Source organism: Kryptolebias marmoratus, linkage group LG14, assembly GCF_001649575.2.
Source record: "Kryptolebias marmoratus isolate JLee-2015 linkage group LG14, ASM164957v2, whole genome shotgun sequence".
NCBI classification, from domain to species: domain Eukaryota; kingdom Metazoa; phylum Chordata; class Actinopteri; order Cyprinodontiformes; family Rivulidae; genus Kryptolebias; species Kryptolebias marmoratus.
The window spans coordinates 24,807,826-24,813,690 of NC_051443.1; the positions used below are offsets into that span (position 1 = coordinate 24,807,826).

The window sequence follows — 5,865 nt, forward strand, 5'->3', positions numbered from 1 at the left end:
AATGTTGGATCCCAAAGGGGAGGTACATAGGACTTCTGTGTGGAGAACTTATCTTCTCCCATTACCTTCTGCTTCAGCCAGAAATGGGGCTGTCTGTCCTCAGTACTCATCAATACCTTAGTTTAGGCTACCTCAAAATCTGCCATTGCCTTTCAAAGCCCAGGGCTTTTGACAGTCTGAAAATGTAGTTGAAGCATGTATTCACAAGAAAACCACACTCCTCCAAAACCTAACCCATCCATTTACAAAGCAGACAAAACTAACCTTTTAGTCTTCTGTCACCTTTCCTGCTCCTAGAATGCCCTATTGAGCCCATGCATTGGAGTGTTCTCTAGCTTGATTAAGCTCCTGGTAAGCCAGCTATTCTGACCCTCATAGCAAAACTGCTCCTACGTTAAGAGCATGTTCAGAGACAGACAAGCTGCCTTTTGGGATACAAGCTTTACTGGCTCTTGACATAAAGGCACCAAATGTCTCTTTCCACCAGGGATGCTTTGGAATTCATCAGTCACTGAAATCGTGCCTCAAGAGGTTTTTCAGCAGAACTTATAGCTTTAACAAAGGGCCACGTTTCTGCACAAAAAAGAGTCCTCCACAGTCTGCAACTATCAAACCCGACCGAACCTGAACAAGAACGTCTGTCAAGGAAAACGGTGCATGTTGAATGTCGTGCTTTCAACAAAGGAGTGTTGGATTCCTGATAGTGTCGTTGGCAACGTTAAGCACTGTCTTCACAGCAGCCCAGGACAGAATAACCTCAGTGGGTGATCTTGTGGGTTGTCTCTTGTTAAGGAGCGCTTTTAGTGTTTAGAAAAAAACAAAGATATGCACACATAGGGGTGGTTCCTTTGAGTGTCCATCCTCTAGGTTGAAGCGATTGCACCAAAGTCATTTGAAAAGCTCCCATCTGGAGCAGTTTATCAGTAGACTGCCGCAGGATAAGGCATGTTCATGTTCTCATGTTTGACTTACAGGCTTAAGAAAGAAAGCTCAACGCCGTGGCTGACTCCTCACAGCTCCTCCCTGATGGTCTAGTGGCTAGGATCCGGCGCTTTCACCGCCGTGGCCCGGGTTCGATTCCCGGTCAGGGAACAATATTGATCAATCACTCTCTGCACGTGTTGACAACTTGAACTGATGATGTGCGAGATTCTACTGTGTGCAAAGAATGCTCCTCTGCACCTTAGCCCTTTGAGGACTACCATTATAAAGGTCCGCATGAGCATCTTTTTACATTTTTGGATGCTGCAGAGTCATTATTAGGAGCATTCCAATGTTCTTTACATCAATAAAATCCTTATAATCCTTATTTTCCAAGTTTGTATGCCATTAGTCTATAACAACTAATTAAAATGCTTAAATGTGCAAAAACAATCACAGGAACTCCATTCGTTTTATAATTATTTGACATATTTTTGTAAATATGAAAAGTTTCCTAACTTTATTTCTCAAAACTGTCAATACAAAAAAATTGCACACAAGCCTTCTAAACCAAACACAATTTATTTGGAGTTTTTTCGATGCTTAGTTTCAAAGTTACAGCCAATTTTATAAAAACAAAAATATCGATCCCTTCGATAAAGTCCGCTTCCTCGTCACTGTCGGCGGTATCGGTGACGAGCTCCAACGCTTCGGTCGGAGAGTAAAAATCTACTGACTCTGTGTCTTTCCATAAATTGTCTGTCGCGTGTTCGGTCCGCACGTGTTTGGCTAGCAAAAGGCGAGCCGAATAGTGCAAACACCTGCAGGAAGAAAGTTCCTGGGAAACTGAAACGGAGTCCGGTGAGATTTGATAAAATGTCGCGATATTTTATGCTGTCAACGTCAGAATAACAGATCCAACACAGGAAGTGACCCGAACTGATCTACAAATATAGGGATGGACGCCACGTCATGTTTGCCTAGCATCTTTGGGCCAATCCGTGAACTCGTCTGCACACACACAGCAATTCGGGGGGCATGTTGAGTGTCGGAAAAGGAAGTGCAATTCTTACAGTTTTATATGCAAAAAAATTATTGCTCTACCTTACGTGGTTTGAATTCTACCGGCATTTGAAAATATGTATGCAAATGGGAGCGCAGGCGCTCCCGTAGTCCTCAAAGGGTTAAGACGAAGTCCAGATAAGCGGTCGTGTCGGAGGCAGTGAGCCCACGTGGGGTCTCGTCCTCCATCGCTCTCCACTGATCGCCTCGAGCTGTCAGGCCCAAATCAGGGGAACAGATGAGGAACAAATGGGTTCTGTCTGGCACACATACGGGCGGCAGATACGCCTATCAGCGCCTCCCCCTCCCTACCTGCCGTCTTATCCCAGGAATGTGGCCGCGCCGCTAATCCCGGGAAGGAGGAAGGGATCAGGAGAGTGTTTCTGGGGTGCTGACAGATTTCCTCTGAGCCCGGGAGGATTAACGCCTCGGTCAAGAGGCCCGGCTCCGATCCCGACCAGCTACCGTTCCCGGGTCCGCGGCTGAAATTCGATCCCGTCGGAGCGACTCGAACCCAGACGTCTTTGCTTTTATTTTCAGCCGTTTGTGATTAAAACCACTGGTTTTCATATTCTGTAAGCTCCAGCTGCTCCCTGCCGTTTGAGCGGACCGGGAGCAGAACCCGGGGCTTTTTGAATCGTTTAACTTTATTTAAAAAGCAACAATCCTCGTGAACTTTCAGCAGACTTTCTCCAGTTTGTCTCCATTGTTTTCCTTCATATTTCTGTTTGTTTCTGATGCTTCCTTTATCTTACATCTCCTTATGTGTCCTTGCTTGTCTTGTCAGGTTTATTTCCCTGGCAGGGAAGGAATTCTGATCTGATTTTCCTTTTCACAAGGAAAACTGCTGATTCTGGATTCTTCAAACAGCCTCGATCCAAACAGCAGAAAAATCCATTTCTGATGTCTGAATTCTCAAAGTCTCCCTCAGACCCCCCCCCCTCGGTCGATCGCCTCCCACCTCCCGTGGTCGGACGGCCCCCTGCAGCTTCAGATCTGTGGCGGTCCGGTCCGGTCCGGGTCCGGAAGCGTTGGGTAGTGAGCAATTGAACGCAGCCCGCTGTGGTGTTTCTGTCAGGACCTGGAAACTGTGTCAAATATCGGCCCGTTCCCTCGCTGACTAATGTTACTCGATGGAGCTTCCTTTGATTTCTGTGTGTGTGTGTGTGTGAGCGCTCATCTCCGGTGTCAGATCATCAATGAAAAGGCGAGAAAACACCAAATATGATGTTTTATTCCAAACCAGGGAAATTCCTCTTCCTAAAGACAGAGTGAGATGAAATCAACGTCAAAAGTTAAGAGTTTTCCTGCTTCAGTCATCTGGGTCGCGTTCTTCTCTCCTCCTGGGTCACAGCCACTGACAAAGAGCTAAACAGGAGCTAAAATGAACTAAACAAGTGCTAAAATGAACTAAAATGAGCTAAACAGGAGCTAAAATGAGCTAAACAAGAGCTAAAATGAGCTAAACGGGAGCTAAATGGATGTTAAAATGAGTTAAACTGATGCTAAAATTAGCTGAAAGTGAAAAAACTGATTCTAATTATAGCAAAACAGTAGCAAAGCTTTTTAAAAAAAGCTAAATAGGTGTTTAGATATAGCAAAACTATTTAAAATTACCAAATCAGCAGCTAAAAGAAGCAGAATGTTAGCTAAAATGAGCTAAACAGAAGCTAAAATGAGCTAAACAAGAGCTAAAATGAACTAAAATGAGCTAAACAAGAGCCAAAATGAGCTAAACAAGAGCCAAAATGAGCTAAACAGAAGCTAAAATGAGTTAAACTGATGCTAAAATTTGCTGAAAGTGAAAAAACTGATTCTAATTATAGCAAAACAGTAGCAAAGCTTTTAAAAAAAAGCTAAATAGGTGTTAAAAATAGCTAAACTATTTAAAATTACCAAATCAGCAGCTAAAAGAAGCAGAATATTAGCTAAAATGAGCTAAACAGGCACTAAAATTAACTAAAATGAGCTAAATGAATGTTAAAATTAGTTAAAATTATGCTAAAATTTGCTGAAATTGGAAAAACTATTCTAATTATAACAAAACAGTAGCTAAGTTTAAAAAAAAAAGCTAAATAGGTGTTAAAAGTAGCAAAACTATTTAAAATTACCAAAACAGCAGCTAAAAGAAGCAGAATGTATATAAAATGAGCTAAACAGAAGCTAAAATGAGCCGCCGGCTGAACGCTGAGCTCACAGGTGGCTCTACTGAGCGCGCTCAGTGCGTTTGACTACGTGTGTGTGTGTGTGTGTGTGTGTAAAATCCATGTAATCCTCCAACGACAGAACAAAACACCCAAATCCAGAAACTGTCCTGCTTCAGTTAACGGCCTGACGGTCCTGACAGGAATGCATGTCGCCCGCCGCCTCTCCCGCCAGAGTTTGAAGGTGAAACCACCTCCTGGTGAGGACGGGTGGAGGTGATCTCGTCATTTTCAGTCAGATCCGCCCGCTGGTTCATGATGTGTTTTGCTAACAGACGAGCAAACAAACGCTACGAGCTAAAGTACATGATCGCCCATCTTTTATAGCAGCGGACCTGCTGCTCGTATGGATCCGCCAGAAGCAGCCGAACCTTCCTTCATTCGGCTGGAAAGAACACACACACACACACTGCTGCCTTCTGGCTCTCGTCCCGCCACACTTGTCAGCGAAGCTTGCGGTGCGAAGAGCCTCTCGCGGCCCTCTCGGCGTGCAGATGGCGTCAGGTGACAAGAGCCGGAGCTGCAGGACGCAGATGGGAGGCCCGGCGGCCGCTGCGGTTCTAAAACGAGACTCCGACCTCGGAGGGGGGGGGTCACGCTTCACTCCGATCGGATCCGGGAAACAAAGTCTGGAATAAAATGTTCAGAGGCGGCGGCGATGTTTCCGCTCGTGAACCACCGGACTGATTTCAATGAAACTGACCAACCAAATTCAAGATGGCCGTCACAGCTAACGGACAATAGCTAACACAGAAATGGCCTTAACTCAGTAAATGACGCGGCTGTCACACGCAGCAAGCGAGAACTTTGTCTGAGATCTTCCTCCTTAAAGGCGGCGGGCCGACGCTCGGGCTCTTATTTTGAAGGAACAGTTCTCGTTGACCTTGTTATCAGAACCGAATCTCTTGGCTTGTTTTTTTTTTTTTTTTTTCGTCTCGGCCTGAATCAACAATCCCCTCCTTTCAGTTTCAGGACACTCGCTCGCTTGTTGGGTTTCTGTTTTCACCCGAAGAAATTCCGATCCGTAACGTTGTTAACGGGGGCTCGTTTTGAGGTGAACCTTTATTTGACCGGGAGAGAAAACACAGGCGAAGAGATACGAGCAGAGTCTCAAAGCAGGTTTGGACCAGCTGACGGTAAAAAGGTCTGTATTCGGGATCACTTTCAGCTACTACCACACCAAACTTTAGCTGGGAGCTCAGAGATTCCCATTTCCCGGTGCGACTGGAACCGTTCAGCTTCCTGGTTACTCCGGAAAGCATTTTGATTGGAGTTCGTTCAGATTCAAACTTACTTCTTAAATCAGAATCATATCTGGGTTTTTTTTTTCAGGGTTTTATTTATCAGAGCAGTTTGAGCCAAACCTGAATTTATTCATTTCCACTCTGAGTCAGCTGAACACCTGCAGATTAATCAATCCCTCCAGGATTTCACGGAGCATTTTCCTAAAAGTTGCCTTTTTTTTTTTTTACTAAAATCAATATAAAACCATAACTTTTACTATAAAAACCAAAAATCTTTCCTAGTTTTGTAAGATAATTCCCAACAAACATTGACATTCTCAAAAGGTGCTTTATTTGAGAACTTTGACAGCTTCTAAACTGACATTCATGAGCATTTCTGGATTGTCCCTGGTCTGCAGCTCTCCTCACATGTTTTGCAGACACAAAGTGTTTGT

General features: G+C 44.4%; 1 protein-coding gene and 1 non-coding gene across 2 annotated transcripts in view; both read left to right on the plus strand.

Moving 5' to 3' along the window:
* LOC108245748 (ephrin-A5b) overlaps positions 1-5,865 on the plus strand; it is a 65,177-nt gene that overhangs the window by 35,089 nt on the left and 24,223 nt on the right. The window lies entirely within an intron of this gene.
* trnae-uuc lies at positions 1,021-1,092 on the plus strand. Its single transcript has one exon. It is a non-coding gene; the product is annotated as a tRNA-Glu (tRNA).